This window comes from Homalodisca vitripennis, chromosome 8, assembly GCF_021130785.1.
Source record: "Homalodisca vitripennis isolate AUS2020 chromosome 8, UT_GWSS_2.1, whole genome shotgun sequence".
Taxonomy (NCBI): Eukaryota; Metazoa; Arthropoda; class Insecta; order Hemiptera; family Cicadellidae; genus Homalodisca; species Homalodisca vitripennis.
The window spans coordinates 59,593,024-59,617,919 of NC_060214.1; the positions used below are offsets into that span (position 1 = coordinate 59,593,024).

Sequence of the window (24,896 nt, forward strand, 5' to 3'; positions counted from 1 at the left end):
TTATTTGAGTGATTTAACATGTAATTTAATTAAAGTTTATATTAAGCCTCATATTTATATAGCCAGCATTTGATTTTGATGGTGGAGCATGCCCACTCCGTCGGATTTAGGCTGAGGATTAACGGTTATTTCTACATAAACCTAAGAGCATGTATGATTGCAATACAAAATTACAGGAGTAAGTATAAATGTTAGTCTAATCTTGACATATTTTCACGTAACACAGTCATACGTTTATCCCAGTTATCGCAAGAAATTAGATAAATATTTCACCTTCAACGTTTATACATTTGTTGTATTTGTAATTGATATATGGTAGGCTACTTGAGGTCCTATATCAATAATTATTACTTTAGTTCCCATTGTCTCAAAAACTTACTATAGTAAACGTAATTCATTATTATATCAAAGATATTAACATGGTTAGGACCCTACATTTCATAATGATCTATTATTAAAAATTTTTGCTCTCACGGCAAAAACAATACACGAATAAATGCAATATTTAAAAAATCTACAGTAAATATAATATTAAACATAATTACTAAACATACCGTTTTTATAATTTAAGATTGATATAAATAAACAATGATTGCGGCTAACATTATTTGTAAATTTAAACCGCAAATACATTTTAAAACTATAATTAAACCAACAAAAAAGTGCTGAACCAAAACGTAATCGCCAAACCTAAGTTTGGTCTAACGTTAAAATAAAAAAGCAATAATCAATTGAAGTGGTCAACTTATGTTAGAGTTTATTTACTTAGAAGATTATATATTGATTATGTTTCTGAAGATGTGGGTATCAAATCCCACGAAATATAGAAGCTTTACATCTTTGTTTTTCTTTTAAATAAGGGAAATACTCTATCTCACTCTCTCTCACTCTCCCTCTCTCTCTCTCTCTCTCTCTCTCTCTCCTCTCTCTCTCATATATATATATATATATATATATAGTCATATATATATATATATATATATTATATAATATATATATATATATACTGGTGTCAATTAAGTCTGGAACCTCTTTTTTAATTTTTAAACCACAATATAAAAATACCTAAGTTTCACACGTGCTTACTGGTGATAGTAACGCAATATCTGCCCAATTACCGACCAGATTAATCAATTTGGGGGGCGCGGTCCACAAGGAGTCAGACAAAATTCTAAAATAGCAGCATAGGCTAATGTTATACCTGGTATAAAATTAAAGGTCTTACTTAGCAGAGTACAATAGCCGCAAACCGGACTTTAAAAAAGGTGGATTTCATTCAGTAGTTATGGCTATTTGAATTTTAAAACAATTGAACAATGTAAATTTATAAAGTATTACAAGTAAACACCAATTTTTAAGTACCTGTTGATCAAAGTAAGTGTTAAAAATGTTCCCCTACCATCGTCTGCGGAATTGTACTCTGCTAATGTAAGACCTTTAATTTTATACCAAACTTTACCTATGCTACCTTTTAAGAATTTTGTCTGACTCCTTGTGGACCGCCCCCAAAGGGATTATCTGGTCGGTAATTGGCCTGATGTGTGCGTTATATCACCAGTGGGCACTTGTGAACTTTGGTATTTTTTTATATTGTGGTTTAAAAATTTAAAAGAGGTTCCAGATTTAAATGACACCCTGTATATATATATATATATATATTATATATATATATATATATATATAAAATTAATTATATATAATTAATTGTAAAATTAATTAAAAATATTAAATATATATATATATATTTAATATTTTTAAATAAATTTTTTGTTTAATTGAATTTTTATATAAAACGTAAACGTATGTGTATCTGAATTGAATAGATATTTTGAATAAAATATACTATAAATAAGAAACTAAAATACGTGATAAACTTGTTAATATAGAGAAAATTATGTCATAAATGAAGTGTAAAGTATCGATCTGATATTATATATGTACTTTTTGGAATTATTAAACCAATTATTTTCTCTACCACGTTTTAAGCCTTATTACATTATATACTAGAATTTCATTTTGAGTAAAGCTAAGTAAAAAATAAAACAACAAATGCAATAAGTTATAGTTATTGTTGTTGTTGTTGAGAGTTATTTAAATTTAAAATGCGTTGCTTCAGTATTTTATAGAATGATGTGTCATAGATAAAATATCATTGTGAAGCTCTTATAATGCTACACAACATTGCGACTTGACGTAAGCTGATTAATAGATTTGTTCTGTAACTTATACTATAAATACTTAAAACACAGCAATGTTTTTCTAGAGAAGGGAAGAATATATTTTAAATAAAATATATTTTTACTAAAAGATATTTTTATGGAATCCTAGTAATGAATTTTTACTAAGTATATCATATGATTATAAGCTAAACATTTTCATTAATTTCTTTAACAATATACATTGTGAGACTTAAGAATGACTTTATTTGTTGATTCATATTAACTTTAATGAGCATTGCTATTTTATACAGATTGAATGGTAATTAAAGATAGCATTCCCGAATACAATTAAAACTATATCGGAAAAATCGCAGCATAAAAATATCTCCTTATAAGGAAATATAAATATATCCAGGGATTTTAACCGTAATTATTTTAGAAATTCTACGACATCTTTTATATGAGTTTTAAGAAAACCTCTTTTAATATGTAAGGTTTACAGGTTTATGGAAGTGTTTAGTGCATAAAATGTTTTAATGTTTTCGACTAAATTTGGAATTTGAAGGATTCAAGACTCTGCTTCGATTTTCACTCTAATACCACTAGTATGCTATATATTTTAAACAAAAATAAAATTTAATAGGTATACATTTTCCTTTGAGATAAAAACAAGAGGAAATTAAGCGGTTAGTGAAAGCAGCCATGTTTAGTGCAAATTAGTGATTCGTTACTGACAAATCATGATTTATATTGATAAAATTCCAAATCTGCAATCAAGTATGTCTCTCTTATTAAAGCATGCATATGGATGTTTAAAGCTGTAAAGTGTTCGTTTTTGGACTAGTTTTTTAGTGAAGCCTTTTGTTCAAAATGTTGGAAAACTGAATGTATCTAAAATTTTCTGCATCATATCTTGAAAACCAACTGGCCAATATATTTTAATTTCCATACAGGCAACATCGAGTTGGATCACGTGTCATGGGCCGCCTGAATAATAGAGAAACTTCTTATATTAGTATAGTTGATAACCATGATGGCATCGAGAAATTTGCTAAATGATTCAAGTTTTAAGTGGACACACAAAATGTTATGGTATTTTTTTAACATGTGATATAGCAGTAAAAAATTATAACGATTTAATCAGAAGGCTTATACTATACATGAAACTTCAATACTTCACAGAGCAGTGTGAATTCATTCATCGATTAGACTTGTCTGATCATCATTTGTCAGCTTGTCGGACATCTCAAAAATGAAATGAGCTATGGACTTGAAAATTTGAATTCGACCAAAGCTAAGCGATGTGAGGTGTAGCATACAGTTACTTTGTCTTTATTAATCCGAAAGATGTTCCAGATATATGAAAATTTAAAGATAATAAAACTATATATGTAGAATATTAAATTGAAATTACGGGAAAGAAAACAAAAAATATTTAAGGTAACAAATGATATCCCATTTAACCCATTTTGCAACTTCTATAATATGACTTTGGACGGTTTGAGTATTTATGTATTTCTCCAAAGATAATAGTTCTACCTGTCAATTAAAGTCAAACAACATTCATAGACAAGATGAATCTAGTTGCCAATGAAAGGTACAAATGCGTTGAGACAAATATAAATCGCACTTTGGCTCAGACCCAATGCCACCAGACCAAAACATAGGTCTGACACTCCGACAGTGTTATTTGTGGCCGTAAACAAGTACACGTACATGAACATATGTGATCACACACGCACACGCACACGCACACATACACACACAAGCACGCGCGTATATCCTGCAAAAAGATGCAACCAAACACTACAGAATACAAACATTGTACTTTTAAGATTGTTGAACTTAAACAGAACGTAGGTTCACTAAGGTGCTTGCAAAACCTTTATATATAGGTAGATGTATTACTATGTTACATGTAAAACATAGTGTAATTTTACTCACCCTCTTCAAATGTTAATTTATTCTGCATTGTTCTAGCCATTATTTTACAGTTACCTGAAGATCAATATACAAATGTTTCTATCATTCATATCCTATTTAATGACATGCTTTAATGGAATTCGATTCACTTAATACAGAAGTAAAGCTTCATGATAAATTTCAAGTCTATAAGTCAGTTTTTTCGATACATTTTGAGGAGAGATATACAAAAATCAATGAATTTACTGCAGCCCCTTAAGTGATAATCGGATAATTAAAGACTTGCCGGTGTATCAAATGTCATGTTTCTCAACTAGTAGATCTATGAATAATAAAGCTCGCTTAAGTTTCACGCCTGTATGTACACAAGCGTATTCAATAGAATTCATGATGATGTAAAAACAACAACAAACATAAACTATAGAGACAAGCAGCCTATACTAATGTTATAGATCTTAAGTTTTGTAGGTATGCATTCTTTCCATTGCAGGAAAGCACAGTACTGATTGAGTTGAAATGTTGAATGAAAATAGTTTGTGCAGTGAGATAATATATATAAATATTTGTGTAAAAAATTTATGTAATAAAACTAGCAGTTACCCGTTACTTTGGACTCATAAAAAACATAGTGATACTATGGATAATTGTTTGACATTGTGAACACTTTGGAAATAAGTTGTAGATCCTGAAATACATTTCTCCTGATCCATTTTAGATTCAAGTTAAAAGATCAGTGAATACCTTCTTAATACTAAAAAACAATCACTGGGTTTTATTTCGTTTCAAATGAATTATACATTACTTGAAGGTGGAATGATAGCTCAATTATACATTAAAGGGTAATTATTTTTAGTTCCCAATAAATAAAAAGAAGTGTGCGTTAAATGAACGGCAATTAACTTGAACAGAGTAAAATACTCTGATCTCTGTTGGCTTTTAAATAGTATATGACCGATGAGTTTGCGTTCAATTATAATTAAAATTGGTGCCGATAAACCACAGAGCTTAATGGCTTTTGCATTGGAAACTCATATACATTTATAACAAATTATTCCTCTCGTTTATCCTAATTTTACTAATTTAAATTTTGCATTCATAGGTGTAATGAGTATATATGCATGTTAAGTTTTAACATGTTCTATTATATTCAAGGCACCTCGGCCCATCTTGCACTATACGAGGCAAGCCTCGTATAGCCTAAACGCACAACTTAATTTTTATTGATATCAATAGAATAATCTTTTCTAAGATTCTTCAGATACCGTACTTTTAGTAGCATTATAAGAGTTAAAATATTAAACCATAAATGTTTTTTATTGTTATTTATTTACTAGCTATATACACCTAAAATATACGTCAAATACATAAATAATAGTTATGGCACCGTCAAAAACCAGATAAAGAGGCTGAAAGTCACTACTTTAATTGTCTCTATGTAGTTAGGTGATGCTGATTAAACATTCTTACACCATTCTGACTTGTGATTTTATGCGAATCTATAATTAACAAGTATTTAATATTAAAAATGTCTTTTCAACTTTGGTAGCTCCTATTGTTTTCTATTATTATAGCCGACACTAAAACGGCTGAGAATCGATTCATTATTAGGGCAAATTTATTTATACATTTAAATGAAACCCATTCTGTATGGTTATACAGTAAAAATGCTTCTAAATTATAGCAATTAAAAACATTATTTGTGATCCAAGCGTGTGTGTGTGTGTGTGTGTGTGTGTGTGTGTGTGTGTTTGTGTGTGTGTTTGTTTGTGTAAGAATATAACATTACATTATACATTAGAATAGTTAAAGTCTTAAAAAGTGATTTTGTAATTTTACAAGAAGATATATAAAGACCATTGTGAAAATGAAATCATGCGAGTTAAACGAGCTTAAATTATATTTATTTTATGAAAAGCCACTTCTAGAAGTTGTAAAAGTTTTTATAGCTGTTCCGTAACTCTCTGGACGAAGATAAAAACCAGTATTTGCTCATGTCAAAACAAACATATTTCACTATAAAACCATGGTATATGGTGCTTAGTTTCTTATCTGTCTCTTGTATGTGTCTTAGAAAATTAATATAAAATCTATGAAATATTAAACGTTGGTCAAGTGTTAACTGTGGAAATGAAACATTTTCAACTTTGAATATCTTAAAAACCATTAATTTAGAAAAAAGAATTATCAGTATATTATAATTATATAAAAAACGTAGTGACATAAACGTTATTAATATTTTGTAATACATAACATAATTACGGAATTACGTGATGACACAGCCTATATTAAGCTTTTCGTTAAATAGCCAACAATACAAAAACGTCTCTTTCGAGAAGCAACGTGGTTTCAACTTGATGGAGCCCAACCCTACATAGAATTATAGTACGCGATAAATTGATCGTACTTTTGGAAACCAATGAACTGGGCATGGAGGACGGATAAGGTGGGCCACTCTATTACACGACCTTTAACATCTGGACTTTTTCCTTTGGGCACAATGGGTCAACTAAATTATATAGCTGATACAGCTCTGATCATGAGCGTGTTCAACGATCCATTGGTTTTATTTATTTATATTGTGTAACTGTGTTAAGGAACGGAATATTCAACAGTTGAGAATATAATATGCCTTATTATATCGTATGTTTAAGTAAGCATTATAAAAAAAACAAAAAAAAAAAACAAATCAATTAGACTTCTAATATTGTTTGTTATTAAAATCCACATTTTTATAAACATGTTTATATAATTTCTATTAAAGTTAATGTATCTAAAACAACCATTTGTATACTGTTAATATAGAAGATTGTCGCCTGAATCAACCGGAAGCGCAACGCGAATATTGTCGTCGTTGTGGCGCTGGCCTTTAAGATGACGATTTTACTGAAAAAAAGCCCATATTATAGTAGTCACCAGGCGCTAAATTGAGCCTGTGTTGAGGATAAAAAAATAGTTCCTCGTAAAAAGCTGTGATGCAATATTGATTTTTCTTCCTCGTTTGTTGCGAACATTGTCATACAGCAAAGCATGATTTAAAATAAATATGCCATAAAAAAACTTTTTGAAAGTAAACAATATGAAATTTGATCTTTAAAATCTGTTTCCCAATTTAATGTAATTCCATTACTCATAATGTTTTTCCACACATTTAAAAATTGGGATAGTTGTTTTTAACTGCTTTTTTAACTTTAGTGCAACATATGTAACATCAAGTACTTCATAGTTAAAGGGATTATTAATTGAGACAGACATTTGAAATATGCATTAGCTAGTGTAAAAACGATATATTATTTTCGTACTTACATCTGTGGCCTACAGTCAGATGAAGGAAGATTTTTGGATTTGTGGGACACCGATCGCCGCAGAGGCATAACGTATAAACGGTACTTACTTAATTTAAAATATGTTTTACTTGACATAGAGAAATTTTTACTCCTATGAAGTTTGCTTAGGTTTTTGCTGTTTATAAATAAAGTTTTAATTTTTCATAAAGAAATTTTTAACAAGAAAACTAAATTTACCTAGCATTATACCTTAATATACTTCATCGGTTTGAGTAACTCGGGTTTGAGCGCAATAGGATTAACGTTTTTCGTATAAAGAAAGTAACCTGCCTGCGTAAAAATTTCACAGTTATACATAGTTGCAAGCACAATATGCGCTGTATCTTGTAACAATAAATCAGCAATAGCTGAGGCACCTATTAGCAGAATAATTAACTTCGCCACTTTGAATCATTTGAAAAAAAATGTAATACTAACTTGCTTCTTTTCTAAAATGTATGCATTGAAGAAATTTAAAGTTATAATTTTTAGTAGCACCAATGTTTTGAATTTGAAATAATTTGTCAGAATATATTTTTTAGTCATTTAGCTTGATACCTGGAATATTTCAAAAACATTTGTGACAATTTAATGTATTGTTTTGTAGGGAACACATACAAACAAGGCAGACAGAATGGATACCAAGCACAGAAGACCCATGTTCCCTTTGTTTCATTTTGTCTTATGGTGAAATGTGTTTGCAATGAAGTGAGCAATTTTATTATATAGTTTGTCCAACAATGACAGGTTTATACAACTCTGTATAACAACTGGTTATATAAATGTAATGGCTTACTTCATTGTTGAGATGCCCATTGCTTTATGGCTAAAGCACCGAGAGTCATATTTTGCAAACCTCCACATTGGAAAAAAAGTTTTGTCCAATATAAACTTCCCATAGGAAAACAACCAATAGCTAATGAACCCTAAAACTAATTAAGTTACGTTTCCAGAAACGTATTGAATATTGTAGAGAATTCAAAAGCAACGTAACTTAAACATATCCTGTAATAATAAATTATTTAATTGTGACTCTAAGAACGTAATTTTTCATATTAATTGTAAATTTCTAACAAGTAATACATTATATAGAAGAGTCCTGGATGAACGAGTACTGATTTAGTAAACTTCATAAAGGTAAGAAGAACCCATTTGCCAAATAAGCTGCTTAGCATTAAACGGACAAAAATAAAGTGTTACAAACATAAATGAATCATTAAAGTATTTAATTTTTCCAAACGAATTGTTCTATTTTTTTATAGTTGTATATTTACATTCAATGTATATTGTTTATCTTGTGCATTATAACTGTTAAATGCTTCCTGAAGATGTGGGTTTAAAATCTCACAAAATATAGAATGTATTCAATCCTGTTTTAGTTTATTTTAATAGAAATAAAACAGCCACTTGTAGCATAACCATAGCCCAATACGAAGCCCTCTGATAATAATTGTATTTTATGACTGCTCAATACACTATTTTCCACTCCAAAAAGAATGAATCAGTAATAAAACGGTATCGAGCATCATTCATTAAGTGTCCTACTTTTTTATTGGCACTTTATTGTCTTCTCACTTTACACTTGTCAAGGGCTCTGTCCTAATTATTCACAACTCTTGTTTACAACATGAGATGTACGAAATTTTATAAATTTAGCTATCATAACTCGTATTGAACTTTGAAATTTGGTATCGCAATCATATAAAACTATGGCGAAGTCCCATGGTAAAGACGTGAAAATCATATGCATTTCCTACCTCCTGAATATAATAGTGAAACTCTCCATAATGAAATTCATATTATAGTTTTCAAACTACAGTTATTTATCACGAAAAAGTATGAAAAACTGTCAAAGAAACTATTAATAATCTTTTATTTTTAAACAGTACTAAATGGTATTAAGAAAATACTTTCTAATATGTTTATTTTTTAAACGAGGCCTTTCGAAACCATTATTTTATCATCAGGCGACTTCACAAATAAATATTGGAAAGTATTTTTTTTATCAACATATAGTATTATTTAAAACATTTTCCCGATTGCTCCAAGAGTATTTCATAGTCTTTAATAATCTACTCAAACCCATAAATAGTGCTGGTGAAATATCCATTAAATGGAATGCTTAAGTGATTCTGATTTTATAATTCCCATGCCTATAAAATTTAGATTCCATCAATGAGAAATTTACTAAAAGTCCAATGATACGAGCGGCATTCTTCAATCGTGTAATGAAAATATTTCTAAACATAAAAATGTAAAACAAATCATCTTTAAGTTCTTTTAAAAGGTCGCATGTTTTGTTATACTGAAATTTTTAATGAAATAATTCAAATAAACTATGCTCATATCTTTGCTTGAGGATTAGGAGGAAAACTTTTTTCTCCAGCACAAACGAATTGTGTCAAAATTAAATGTTCCTTTTAAAACAGGCTTAATACAAATGTTAAAATAATTTAATTATATATAAAATATTTTATATTATATAATATATATTATATAAATAGAACTATTTACATGTTCCAGTAACAGCTATGCGCACCGTGATCATATATTAAAATTAACTAATTGTCTCCAGTTACTATTTACCTGAACGTATATTTAGAAAATAAAGAGCATCTTACAATACTGTTATTAATCTAGTAAAGTAAAATAAGCACTCACTGATTATACAACTATTTAAATCATACTTTTGTACATTAGTAAGAAGCTTTTTACATATGTAAAACGTAGTATTTATTTATTTTCATATTTGTTATAAACATACTCTGAAGATAGCTACATGACAAGTATTATTACAATTTAAAAAAAAGGAATTTACCAAAAGTCTTGCTTTACGTTCCATGTTAACTATTTTATTGCACTATTTCAATTAATTAATAGTGCGTGTAAAAGAGGAAAGTAAAATTAAAAGAGGAATAGCCTAGGCTGGTAGTAAGAAACAACGAGCCAAAATTTTTCTTTAGTTTGGATGCTGATAATTATAAAAATATTCTTGTACCTGGCAATGAACTCTGAAAAGCGTAGGGATAAAAATAAAACACAATTTGGCAAGAACTCAAAGTCACCGAACAAAAACCAAGGTGCTTTCACTGGCAGTGACACATGTAACCACGCCTACCTCTCTACAACACAACAAAATACACTACCGCTGAGATGTTTACTCGTGCACATGTAACGTGGTTTAAAAATGCATTGTGTACACAATGACGCGTAGCTTATTTTTGTTATCCAACTTTAATTAAATACTCTACACACAGTTTCGAGCACAACTCGTATCACGTTACCATCAAAATAGTATATAACATCAAAACTTATTTTAAGATTTCATTTTATTTATTGAAATATTGGTACTTTTTTCATAATTACATGCACATGTATGTTTTAAATTTTGAGTGAAAAACTGTTATACAAAAAAATTCTACAAAACAAATTGAAGTTACATTATGGTATATATATATATATATATATATATATATATATATATATATATATATATATACTGTATATATATGATATACCTGTATATATCAGCCGTTGGCGCTTATCACTTAGTAGGCTGCCACAAGGCAATACAGATTGACAGATTACGAAGTAAGACAACGTCCGTAATGAGGTAGTTTTAGATCTACTTCATATAATACAATAACGGATCTTGACACCATAATATCTAAGATTACAGTTTAATTCTTCCTATAATTAATAAATTATATAATTTTACGAAAATATACAGGGTGTCAATTAAGTCTGGAACCTCTTTTTTAATTTTTAAACCGCAATATAAAAAATACCAAAGTTCACACGTGCTTACTGGTGATAGTAACGCATACATCTGCCTAATTACCGACTTGATAATCCCTTTGGGGGACGGTCCACAAGGAGTCAGATAAAATTCTTAAATAGCAGCATAGGTCAATTTGGTATCAAATTAAAGGCCTTACTTAGCAGAGTACAATGCTGCAAATCAGACTTAAAAAAGTGGATTCATTCAGTAGTTATAGCTATTTGAATTTTAAAACAATTGAACAATGTAAATTATTAAGTATTACAAGTAAACGCCAATTTTTAAGTACCTGTTATCAAAGTAAGTGTTCAAAATGTTCCCCTCCGATCGTCTGGCAATGTCCTAGGCGGTTGTAAAAGCCATCCACTGCATTTTGAAGGTAGTAACGAGGAATATCTTGAGCTTCTTGGACTATGAGATTTCTTAGGTGCGCCAAATCTCGAGGCTTAGTACGATAAACTTTATCTTTGAGGTATCCCCAAAGAAAAAAAATCCAGCGGAGATAGATCAGGGGAACGAGCAGGCCACTCTACTGCACCATGTCTTCCAATCCATCTGTGAAGGAATATTGTATCCAAGTATTCTCTAACAAGGAGAGCAAAGTGTGGTGGCGCGCCATCTTGTTGGAAATAAATTCTTTGAAATTGTCGACCAAGAGCAGCTTGTAGTGCAGGAATTATCTAACTTAGGAGTTTTGCTAGATACGAGTCACCATTTAAATTACCATTGATAAATAATGGGCCCATAATTTGATTTCCTGTAATACCTGCCCAAACGTTAAGTTTCTGTGGATGCTGTCTATGACTCTATCTGCCACTTTCACATTCTAACAGTAGTTGTGTTACTGGTAATAATTATTGATTCCTGGCTTCAATTACTACATTGTCAGATGATGGTAGGGGAACATTTTGAACACTTACTTTGATCACAGGTACTTAAAAATTGGTGTTTACATGTAATACGTAATAAAATACATTGTTCAATTGTTTTAAAATTCAAATAGCTATAACTACTGAATGAATCCACCTTTTTAAGTCCGGTTTGCGGCATTGTACTCTGCTAAGTAAGACCCAAACTTGACCTATGCTGCTATTTAAGAATTTTGTCTGACTCCTTGTGGACCGTCCCCCAAAGGGGTTATCCGGTCGGTGATTGGGCAGATGTGTGCGTTACTATCACCAGTAAGTACGTGTGAACTTTGGTATTTCTTTCTATTGTGGTTCAAAAATTAAAAAAGAGGTTCCAGACTTAATTGACACCCTGTATATATATAGTGTATACCAATGGTTACGAAATTTATGAAATATAATAAACAGATCGTTATATTATTACAAACAGTTCTTGTAAGTTATTTGATTTAAAATCACGTCAATTCAAAAATACTATGTAACCTCTTAATTCCTTTCGCTTTTTAATGCAACTTGCCTACTCGTATTTAAGTATATACCCTAATTTACAGAACAGTCTGACATATTTTAGAAAGAAAGTTTGAAATATTAACATTGACAACTAAATACAAGAAATCTTTCCAGTATAAAAGAAAAGTAATACAACACTTTGTGAAATAAAGTATCTGATATGATGATTATAATGAAGATGATGATGATAATGATATATGATGATATGTGCGTTTCTAGTTACGCTTCTTTCATAAACTACGAGCAGAAAATGAGACTATAAATAGGAGAGAAGGTGTAATAATTTTTTGACTATTTAGGCATATATTTCCATACAGGTATGCACTTGCCATACTAAGAAAACTGTTTCCTATGCTGAAATTGTAATAAAAAATAAAAAAAAGTTCAACTATCAAAACCAAACTGTTTCTAAGAGAAAGATCGTCTTCCCAGACTTGTTTTTATAAGTTGGCCCAGTTTTATAGATTGATATCCTTCCAGTGGCTTCTTCCAAAAGCCCATCTACATTCATACTTAGAACAAATCATTCCCTATGTTTGAGATACTATTCCTGTATATGTCCATATATCTTTATTTATTAGACTATATGAACTAACTAGACATTTAAATCAAGGTGTAGTCTTCATTGTTTTTACATGTACTATGTTACGTTAAGCTCAATATGACTCTTTTGAGCTCATCCAGACAAAGTTAACGAGAAAAGTTGTAGTGAAAAAGGTTAAAAGTAAGTAAGAGAATCCGAGCAAAATATTTTGCTAGCCTTATCTCGTTAGCGAAGCATTTCCAGTCATATAACTACATGAAACTTTTGGCTTGTTTTAGGCCTGTAATCAACTCTTAAAATTATTTTATTCACTCCCGGACCACCCTGGAACAGTTTATATATCATTACTTTATATATAAACATATTAAGAATAAGTATGTAGATCTAGGTATTACTTAATATCAACTTAGATCCATTACACACTACTTGAGAATCACAGAAGCGCTTGGGTACCTGCGCGCTCTCCCATACCTACAGTACGTGCCAAGCATAAATCATGTCCGAATACATCTCCTGCATATTCAACGGTCCATAATTCGTAATGTCAAACCGTGTAGTGCTTCGCGTCGTAGTTACAAATTACCGCAATAGCTTTTATATCACCTGAATAATCTCACTAGTTCGGTTTCTGGTAAATTTTCTCTATCAGTATCTTCACAAAGTTAGCAAACTGGCGTTCAAACAACAGTTAGCAAAAAGTTCATAAAAATTAACGATTTTTACAATATTGTTCAAACAAATAAGTTATAAGTTAATTTATAACCTATTCCAACTTTAAAATGCTGAATTAGTGTTGAATGACGCTTAAAAACTAAATATATGGATTGTAAATTAGATTATAGTACTAAAAATTTTATATGGTTTATACGTCATGTTTATTTTCATATTATTAGTCCATTTTACTAAGAAATGAATACTGTTTACGTACAGTAAAAGCTATTTATTGGTATACAATACATTTATTCCAACGGCTATATTGATCAAAGGGATTAAAATTATTGTATTGATATTAAAATTTGGAACATGTATGGGGCAAATATTTGAGGAAATTATTTGTACTGTTTATACTTTAATGCCAAATTTGATTCCCTCTGTTGATTTATTATTGATCTAATTCACAAACGAAGCACTTGACGAATATTGAAGTTTTCCCTCCCCTACCCAAAGCATCCTTTCAAAAATATAGAATGTAAGTTTTTGTATTTATTTAATATTCCTATACTTCCATGTATAGATATCTAAAATATGTTCCTATCTTTGTAATCAACCCCCAATACTACTTTATTAATACAGTTAATGACTCTTTCAACTTTTCCTTCCAACTTGTAACTGAATTCGAAACGTTAGAAAAGATTTATAAGTTGTCTCCACTACTAAAGGTGAGAAATGTGAGAACTCCCTCGATAACACCGGTTCACTGGAGGGCATTGCTCTAGAAGGCTCTAACAAGCTTTTAACCCTGTAACGGTTATTAGGTTAGCTCACTTTTATTGGAAACTGGAACTTCTGAGCAATTTCCGATAATGGGGAAAGTGCCTTGGAAAAGTTCATTAGATTGAGAACTTTCTCAGTCATTATTCTCTATTAGAATGTCACTTTACTCCTAGTAATAAATTACAATGTTCCACAGCTGTTCCTTCTTGTAAGATATTTTATAATTTTAAGAAATCAGATTTTTTAAGTAATCTTCTAAGTAAGAAAACTGTTAATATACTTAGGATTATCATTAAACTTTACTAATATTGGCGCAATACTTAGTATTATGGGGGCGGTCTACTAAACTGGTCTAACGGAGGTTAGGACTTGATGGGTGATTGCATCATTCCTAAGTCAAAGTAAATGCACATATGCTTAAATTTTATGTAATTAATTTGTCTAATATTATTTTTTACCTGTATGAAAAAGCCTAGAAAACAAAAAAAATTTCTTTAAAATAAAATTTCTTTTATCTAATACTTATCAGCGTACACGAATTCAGTATATAATAAACCTGATCAAAGTATTGTTTCAAGCTAAAGGGTTATCAGAATGTACCACTTATAAACTCGAAGAAAAAAGCAGAAACGAAAATAAGCAAGGTAGTTTTAAATATTTATTACAATGTAGTAGGAAGAGCTTTTAAATTTTATAAGCCCACTATTATCTAGTTTTTATTTAAGTAAATAGAGGAAATTCACTTAGGTAAGACATAGATCGTCAGCTACTCAAATTTAGGTCGTGATCAAAATCAGATTTGAGCAAACGGTTAAAAAATTTTCTATTTTTATCAAATTTTTCTTACCTTGTATGTACTTAAAACATACGGACGTGACACATATTTATATCACCGGATTACAACACAAAGAGACTAAGGATGCTCAATTTCAATAATAAAATTATTTTTATAGTTTTGGCAACATCTAACTTAATGTTAATGTCTAAACCTGACTTTTGGCTTTATTTTTATCAAGCTAGGAAGAGTGAAATCGGTCTGTAATGTAGCTATGGATATTTTTAATAGTTTTCTACCCTCCCATTAGCACATTCACTCAAAATTATTGCACATGACGAACGATGTCTTGCTTGGTGAAACTTACTATTAAGATTTCACATGATTTTAGTTGGTGGGTTCACTCAAAGAAAATTGGCTTTAAAATTGTAAATTACAGCTTTATTTATTTATACTCTTTCTTTTTCTTGGATCTTGTCAAGACAGTTCTTTTGTTGACGTATCTTATATCGAGTTTGAAATTCTCGGAACACACATGTGTGAGGTAAACAAACAAAGAATTCTACCGCGATAATTAAATTTGGCATAGGGCGTTGTAAGCCTGCAGCGGGAACAATAAATCACGTTTGGGCAACGTTCCAGCAACGTCCGTCAGTAAACAATGTAACCTCACCGTATTTTCACTGGAAAAGTGTTAAGAGAAACAGTTTTTAGAACTTGAGTTAGGTTTCTGGATATATTTTATAAATTTTTGTCGTTACTAATTTAATTTAGTAATTCATCAACACTAATTCGCTTTGTAGTTTAGGCGTTAAAAATACTAAAAAGAGTTCAAAATATAAAAATTTAACCTCAATTTTAATTTAAACATAATTGTTTGAACACAGTATAAACTGTGTACTAGAAAATCTCCAAACATAATATGTAAAAAATATTCAACATATTTGAAAATCATAAATTTATATTGGACTTCCCACAAATAAAGATTTTGCCACGAAATATACTTAAATGAGAGATTTATATTGTGTTATATTTGAATAAAATAATACACCAACAAACAAAATGGTTTTACACTGAAAATAAGATGCGACAAAGTACAAAAAGAAGTGGGCAATATAAGTTTGTAGAAGATTTAGCGCACAGAAAACAGTTTGGGTTTTACCTTTAACCCATATTTCTATAGAGATAGGTCTTTCTTAAACCGAGAGTAACGTTATGTTCCTAATTTCAGGGACCTTTGTATAAAGAGATCGCGTGGACAGACGGAAGAACTTTTCTGAAATAGGATATTATTAAAGACAGTATTGCTATTTAATATTTATAATTGAATAAAGAAAACATAAAACATTTTTAGTAATAATATTTGTTAAATGTGGAAAGATTGCCATAATTTACCTTTAGATCCAAACGCAAAAATATAATTAATGCTTTTCCAGACAAGAGGATTTTGAACTTGTATACATTGGATACTAGTTACAATTGGATTTCTTGTATCTTTTTTACTATCACACTGTTATCATTAACATGTATTATTTTCCTTTTTTTTAATTGTCTTCAAAAGTTTTACAACGATGATTAAGGTAAAAACTTAAATATATATATAATATGATTAATGTACATCCGTCTATCCTAAATAAGTATAAAAGAAATGTAATTTAATTGTTTTTTAACCCATTATAGAAGCAAAATTTGTACATATGTGTTAAATTTATAGCAAATTTAACATACTATGTATATCACTGTGAAGCCTAAACATACTAATCACTGTAATCCAATCGCTTTCTCAGGTAAAAATATTGCTGTTAAATATATTAAGTAACAAGTCCTTTCAGTGCTTCTTCTCTCCATGAATGAGAAATTCTAATGACGCCCAAGAGTAAAATCCTCTTCGTTACTCTGAGAGGCACGAACACATGAGGAAACTTATAATCTCAACTTGTCAACCCTCCGCGGTGAAACAAATTTATATTTGGTTCTCCGTTTACCAATATTTTCGCAGTAAATAAAGATAACAGTAAACTGAGTTATAATGTTTTATGCTCTTTTACTAAATTTATATTTTTAATCGATCCTTGTATTAATGTTAATATTATACACAATTTTGAAAATATCCTTTTTAATTCTTTTATATTTTGGGTAGTAAATTTGTATATTTTAAAGGAAAATGTTGGTTGAATTACTCACACTTACCTTACTCGAGAAAATTAATCATAAAAAAGAACGTCAACAAACAAAAACCTGGAGGATTCTTCAAGATGTCGTCAACATTCAAGAGTTCCCTGGTACCAATATTTTTGAATTTTAAGCACATATGATTGATATGATATAGGATATTATTTCGTCACAACTTAGTTAAAATTATTCATAATTGAATCTGGAATGTTAATTTTGTTAGTATTTGTGAATTGTTTGTACTTAATAATAATAACTCAAATAAAATTAAACATATGTGTAACCTGTCCAAATTAAATTAGATATTTTAATATTACAACTAGAGGTAAATGTATCTAGGTAAGTAAGAACCCTGTTAGAATACATTAGTTTTTCATAAATTAATTTGCAACGTTAGTTCATATTACCACCTAATTTTATATATAGTAATTTTTAAATATGTGAAATTTTCAATTAGAGTATTCTTCATTATAATGATGTTAAAGTGATTACTAATAATTGCTACTACAGTTATTTACGATCTATTTGGAATATTTGGTGAGCATTTTAAAAAGCGGTATAATTATCAATAATTGGTTTTGCATAAATACCAATTTTATCTTGGTGATGAATATTATAAACAAATATTACATTTTAGTTTTATATTTCAAAGAGAGAATGAGCTATTTTACGTTTATTATTTAGGTTTCAGATTTTATAAAATATTATTATCTTTGGATTTGTTTACATAGACATGATTTAAAGGTGAATTTATTTCATCTAGTGTATCAAATTAGATAAGGAGCTATATTCTAGCCAAGCCTCCCAATATTTAAATATACCAGATATGCTTTACGGTGGCAAATTTATTAGTAATTTTGAACGATTTCTCTATCAGCACAAAAGGAGGCAGGGGTGTCAGTCATAGTAACTGAGTAGACGTTTGAAGGTAGTTTTTAAATTTTTATTCCCGCCAAACTGTTTTTGTTAATGTATTAATTACGGTTTTACGTCTACACAATTAATCCCATAACAGGTAAAAATTTGATATAGAAAAGAACAAAAGTATTCTTCTTTTAGTATTATCTGTAAGGGCACCAGCCTAGTACCAGTAAGTATGTACCTTTATTCAAATTTATATCAACGAATTAATCTGCAGCATAAGGCATTATGTGAAAAAAATGTAATTAAGCAACCTTGCTAAATGTTCAGATGCTATCATTATTGGAAATATGTGAAGTTCTAGACATTAAAATGATATGTTATGTATGAGTATATTAAAAAAATAACCATAATCATTACTATCAAAGAAAATTTTATTTCGTCTCAATGTTGAGCTTTAAGTAGGTTTAAAGTCCTTACCTCATATAAGGATTAGAGAAATTCAATTCACGTAAATCCATCTGAAACAAAGAAGAGACAATTTTATATTAACTACATTCCTAAAATAAAACCCTTTGGAATAGGAGCTCATTTGCGATCATATAAAAAAAAACAATCCTCTGGGCAACAATATCTTTCCTTATAAACGTTTTTAGTAATATTTATAACCTATTTGGACTCAATCTCAACGATTGCCTCATTGATATTTTTTTTACTAAAAGCTGTACTGGATTTTGTAAATTCAACTAAGAAGTTGTTCAGACAACTTGATAGTGAAATAATGAAACCTTAAATTAACGTATATATTATTTCAGAATAAACTTTAAATTTATCAGTTGCATAATAACTAAAATATTATAACTTGTTATATACAATGGTTAAACCATTCACCAAGTTAGTTTTATCCAGAGTAGTTACTTGCACACAATTGCCTTGGTTCTACACTGATTATTCTCTATTTTGTATAAAAAAGAGTGGTTAAAAACTATACAAGAAATTAAATGCAAGTGAATAATAATTTCATTTAAAAATTTTATTCAGTTTGTACTGATTTTTGTTGTTGTGGTAAATAAGTAATTTTAAAACAGGTTTATACTTTTAATACACTGCTAAATTAAGGGATTTAAAAAGGCATTAAACCCAGACAATAGTCATAACTAGTGTATTTATCCAAAGACGTACAAGTTTATTGTTTACGGTTATGCAAACGTTAATAATCATTTTAAAACATTACTATATTAATTTAATAACAATGACTCAAGTCCTTCGTAAATATGAGACATATTTTGTGTTTCGTACATCGAATATCCAAATACTAAGCAATAAACATACATTATACATTTTCTCGTCACAATTTTGCTGGATCAATTCTAACTAAAGGAATGTTATGAAATAATTACTGAGAACTCCGATTCAGTTACGAAGTATTTGTGTAAAACTTAAATGCTCCTTGTGTATTATTCTTAACATAAATATTTATTATGGAATACAGTTTACTAACATGTAGCAAATTTTAACGAAAAGCGTTCTAAGATCACTTGTTTTACGGAAGATTTTAAATCAACAAGAGAGTGCTATATTTTAAAAGAAATTAATGTTTCGTAGTATGTACTATTTATATTCCTGGAAAAGAAAGCAAAATGAAATTATATATAAACGTAACATAATTCTTGACACCAGAAAAAATAATATATGAATTCTTTGTATTAAAATGTTTCCGTGGAAAGCTATTTTTTTGTATTAGCTTCGTAATATAAATAAATCTAGCTATGAGTTTAACACATTTATCTCTGATTTTACAATGAGTATAAGAATTCACGGACTACAATACTGCACTAAAATTCAACGCAACAGCCAGAGATCTTCACATAATTTTATTTTCAGGAAACTGACATAAACATTTACATTCATAAGAATAAAGAAGTGCTAAAATAAATATAAATGCTTTTTGTAGTACGTAACTTAAATTCAAAGTAAATTATAAGGATTATATGATCTTAATCTGTGAGGTTGTAAGAAGTTGTAAGATTACATGACAGCTTTAAGAAGTCTTATCAAACTTCTGTTCCGGATCCTGATAGCGGAGCAGTCTGGAAAACTTAGCGGTGGTGTAATGGAAGGTGTAGGAGGAGTTTGTAAGATGTCCATAATCTTCTTTCATAATCTTTATTCCATTCGCTGTATGATTAATTATTCACCACCTGTACTATAATCATAAATATTGATTACGCTGTATTCAAAAAGTACTACGTAAGACTACTTTATGTTTTAGATTCATAAATTTTTAAAAAATGGACATAATTGGAAGAATATCATGAAAATAATAACAAAACGGTCTGCTGCCACAATACAGCCTGATATAGACTGTTTTAAAAGGTTAAAAATAAGTATATAAAACAAATATGTATACCATAATAAACCATACATGTTTTAATTTAAATGTTTTATGTGAAATTTTGGATTAGACGTTTTTTTTAAAGAAATAAAAAATAAAGTTTTTGAATGTTTCAATTTTATTTAAGTTCCTTAACAAATACTTTTCTAATATTGAATATAGTTTGAATTAAATCAACGAACTTAATTTTGTAATTTGAGCTGATCTAAATTTACTGAAGTTTATTATAAAAAAACTGACAATTGATTGTGAAAATCTGTTATATTTTTACCTACCAAGCCTGTATATAATAAGATTGAACCACAATGTAATTACGCTAAAACCCTTTGTTGGACTTGAAAATTTCAAATTTCTTTAAGGGAACCTTGTAGTAAAAAAATCTAAAAAATTTTTTTTGTTTTTATTGTTTTTTTTATTCTTCATTTAATTCTTGAACAAAATGATATATAACACATATATATTTGGCACTTATTAATAATTAAAATAAAATAATTAACAACAAACAACACATTAACGAATGTCTGATTTCAGTTGCAATCGCAACGAGTTTGACTTTTGCACTTTTATACATAATAACTCAGTGGACACAGAGGTTATTTTACACAATTAGTTTTTGTCAGTTTGGCTAATCTGCTTTTAATTTAAAAGCATATGTTTTTATTTTCATGAGTGTTGTGTTTGTTTTACTTATGTAAAATGAGCTTTGTTTTCGTTTTGCACTGTGAGTTTTGTTTTGACTTTTGAATATTATTATATTGTTTGTAATTATTTTGTTGTGAGTATTATTATTTTAGTTTCTTACAAAATGCATAGGGCCAAGAACTTTGGTAAGAATAGATTCAAAGGTAATCAGTTTACTACTAGTAAGAATAATAGTGATGTACTAAACTCTTCTAACCCTACTTCAGAGGAGAACATTCCTGATAGTTTTAGGCCTAATCCAGAGTCAGAGTCCAATACCTCTGCTTCTAAATAAAGTGTAAATACATCTCTTTGTGTGCTGATGATATTGAGTACCTTCCTGTAAATAACACTAAGGGAAACTACATAATTAATTTAGAACTTTTGAACCAAATTTTACTGGCATTCACAAAGTGCGCTAACTGTGGAAGTGCTTCTTTAGAAATTAATGAATTTCCTGCTAACCGTAAAAGCGCCTGGCTGTACAGTTTGTACTTTGTTTGCAATAACTTTGGACTAGAAAATAAATTTTATACCAGCAAGAAGAACTGAGAGGACTTTTTTTGACATAAATGTGCGTTGTGTATATGGTTTCCGTTCCATCGGTAAAGGTAAGGCTGCGGCAGAAGTATTTTGTTCAGTGTTGGATCTTCCAAAGCCACCAAGTAGGTTTCAAGCCTATAACAAACTTATTCATTAGTGTGCTGTTGAAGAGGTTTCTATTGCTTCAATGAAACAAGCAGCCCATGAAGCAGTTGTAGAAAACGAGGGTAATACCGACATAGCGGCTGTTTTTGACGGAACGTGGCAGAAAACGTGGCCATACATCTTTGAATGGCGTGTTTTCTGTCACGAGTATGGATACAGGGGAAAGTTTTGGATGCTGTTTCACTGACAAAATATTGTTCAATGGCAATAAAAATAACTAAAAACAGCGCTATCTACACACAGAGAACAGTGCTCAAGAGAATTATGACGGGCCGAGCGGCGGCGGTATGGAGGTATGAGGCTGCTATTCAGGTATTCAGGCGCTCGCAACAAAAACCTTGGTGTAAGGATAAACAAGTTATTTAGGAGATGGTGACAGCTCAGCTTTTTTTTCAGTACAACAAGCTAAGCCTTATGGTGATGAGGTTGAAATTAAGAAGTTGGAATGTGTAGGACACGTCCAGAAGAGAATGGGAAGTCGGCTGCGCAGATTGAAGGCCTAAGTTGCGTGGCCATAAGTTACCTGACGGAAAACCTCTCTCTGGGACGTGGTAGGCTGACAGATGCATTGATAGAACAGTGTACATAACCTACTATGGCAAAGCTATACGAGAAAATGTGGATGACGTTGAAAAAATGAGGAAGGCTGTTTGGGCAACCTACTTCCATTTACTTTTCAACCGACGTGAAACCTCGCCATGAACTATGCCCAAAAGGTGAACAATCTTGGTGCAAGTACCAAAAGTCTTTAGTGACAGGTGAGGTATACCATCATAAGCATTCAGTACCTGAGGCTATTTTATTAGAAATAAAAGCAACTTTTTACCAAGACCTGTCGGACACTAACCTACTCAGAAAAAATGCCTGCACGGCCGAACACAGAACCCTAACGAGTCCTTCAACAACGTAATCTGGACCAGAATTCCAAAAAAAATACTTTTGTTGGGCTCAACACCTTAAAAATTGGAGTGTTGGATTCAATTATAACATTCAACAGTGGTGCTCTTGGGCAAAGTGGAAGTGTTGCAAAAGCTGTGTGGTGATGGCTTGCCGGAAGCAACTGAGGCGTTGTAGGCCTGAAAACAAATCGACAAGAACCGAGTTTTAGATGACAACAAAGCAGCTTTGGATGTTACTAAGCAAATGCAGAAAAGAAACCTAAAGAAAAAAGAGAAGACAAGGAGGAAGAAGAAAGTAAAAAGTATGATCCTGGAATGTTTTATCGTGGCTGCAAGGGGTACCGTTACAGTTCTTGAGCTCTCCTGAAAAATCACACATTCTGACACGAAGGTACACTTTTCTACTAAACCTTTAAAGCTATCTGCATGAGTTTTTGTGTGTATTTTATTTAAGTCATTATCAAAAGACTTAACCTATTTTATTTAAGATAATTTGCTTGTTAAGTCCTTTTAAGTACTAAAAAAATATTTTTTGTAAAAAAATTGTGTGTTTTTTTGTATACTTTAAAAAATAAATCATTATTAATATTTTTTTTTTAATTAAGTTTAAAATAGGTTAACTATACTTTAAAAAGCATTAAAAAAATGCATACAAAGTTTCAATGCTGTTAACTGAGATAGTTTTCTTTTAAATTGTACCTAAAGTTAATACTTTTAACATGTACGGTATATGGACTACAGGGTTCCCTTAAATTTCATTGTTATAACGTTTATGATGCCATTATATTGTCATAACATTTTTATTTTACTGGTAATATTTTTTATTTAAAGATCTAAAAGAATATTGTTTTTCTTTTAATAACTCTGTTGGTGATTTTATGGTACTTATTCAAAACGAAACACTATTTGTGGTACACACATTGAAAATCAAAAAGGGAAATCATTTTCATAGAGTAATAATCATATGTAGGGTGAATTCTGACGGGTTACTCAGGTTTAACTACAGCGACTAACATTTTCAGTTTCATAAAATATGAAATTAGAGCTATTAATTTTACTCCAGTGTCCATTGCAAACATCATATGAGATAGATTACTGCGATAGGCCATATCATAGTTCTCTAGATTTAAATAAAAGAGATCTTTATTATTTAAATAAGGTAAATTAACGATAGAACTAATGGTAATATATATATTTGATTTTTAGAATGACATAAACTTAAGTAGTATATATAGCAAAAAAGTAATGCTATTGCTATGCACATTATATGTTGTGTTGTGCATTACTGATACATATAAACTAACCTTGGATTTTCGGAAGAATATCAGAACCCAGTTTTAGATGTCTAGAATTTCCAGTTGTGATTTTGCTAAGCATCAAAGACTTTGCCTAAGGAGGCTCGAAGCCACTAATCGTCACTAATAAGACACTAAAGTGCACGCACAGTAAGTGATCATGGACACAAATCATACACATTCGTGGAGTTTGGTCGAATGCTCAATGACACTTACTATTAGTCGTTCAAATTAGGGTTAGTTTCAATGAATTCTTGTCTCGGTTATTGCCCTTAATAATTTATAACAGTAAAGGCATTCAAATAATTGGCTTAAGTTTGCAAGTAGTGTAGATAACATCTCAATGTCACGAAACTGGATATCCGTTGTTTATAGTTTTATGAATTGAAACCCAAACGAAATATACATAAACAGGCATGGGTAAAAAAATAAATCCAACCCCTCATTATTGTCATAATTTATGAATTCAGGATGGAAAAATTAGAGCAGGTATTAAAGTTAATTCAGAAGAAGAGACTTTCATGTCTA

The 24,896-nt window shown here is 30.0% G+C and overlaps 1 protein-coding gene across 2 annotated transcripts in view; it reads right to left on the reverse strand.

The window, feature by feature from the left end:
* The window catches only part of LOC124367625 (somatostatin receptor type 2-like), a 186,597-nt gene that overhangs the window by 99,250 nt on the left and 62,451 nt on the right, over positions 1-24,896 (reverse strand). For both annotated transcript variants that reach the window (XM_046824598.1, XM_046824597.1), the window contains one exon: positions 18,871-18,911. The gene's annotated coding sequence lies outside the window, so the exon portion shown is untranslated. The remainder of the gene's footprint in view (positions 1-18,870; positions 18,912-24,896) is intronic.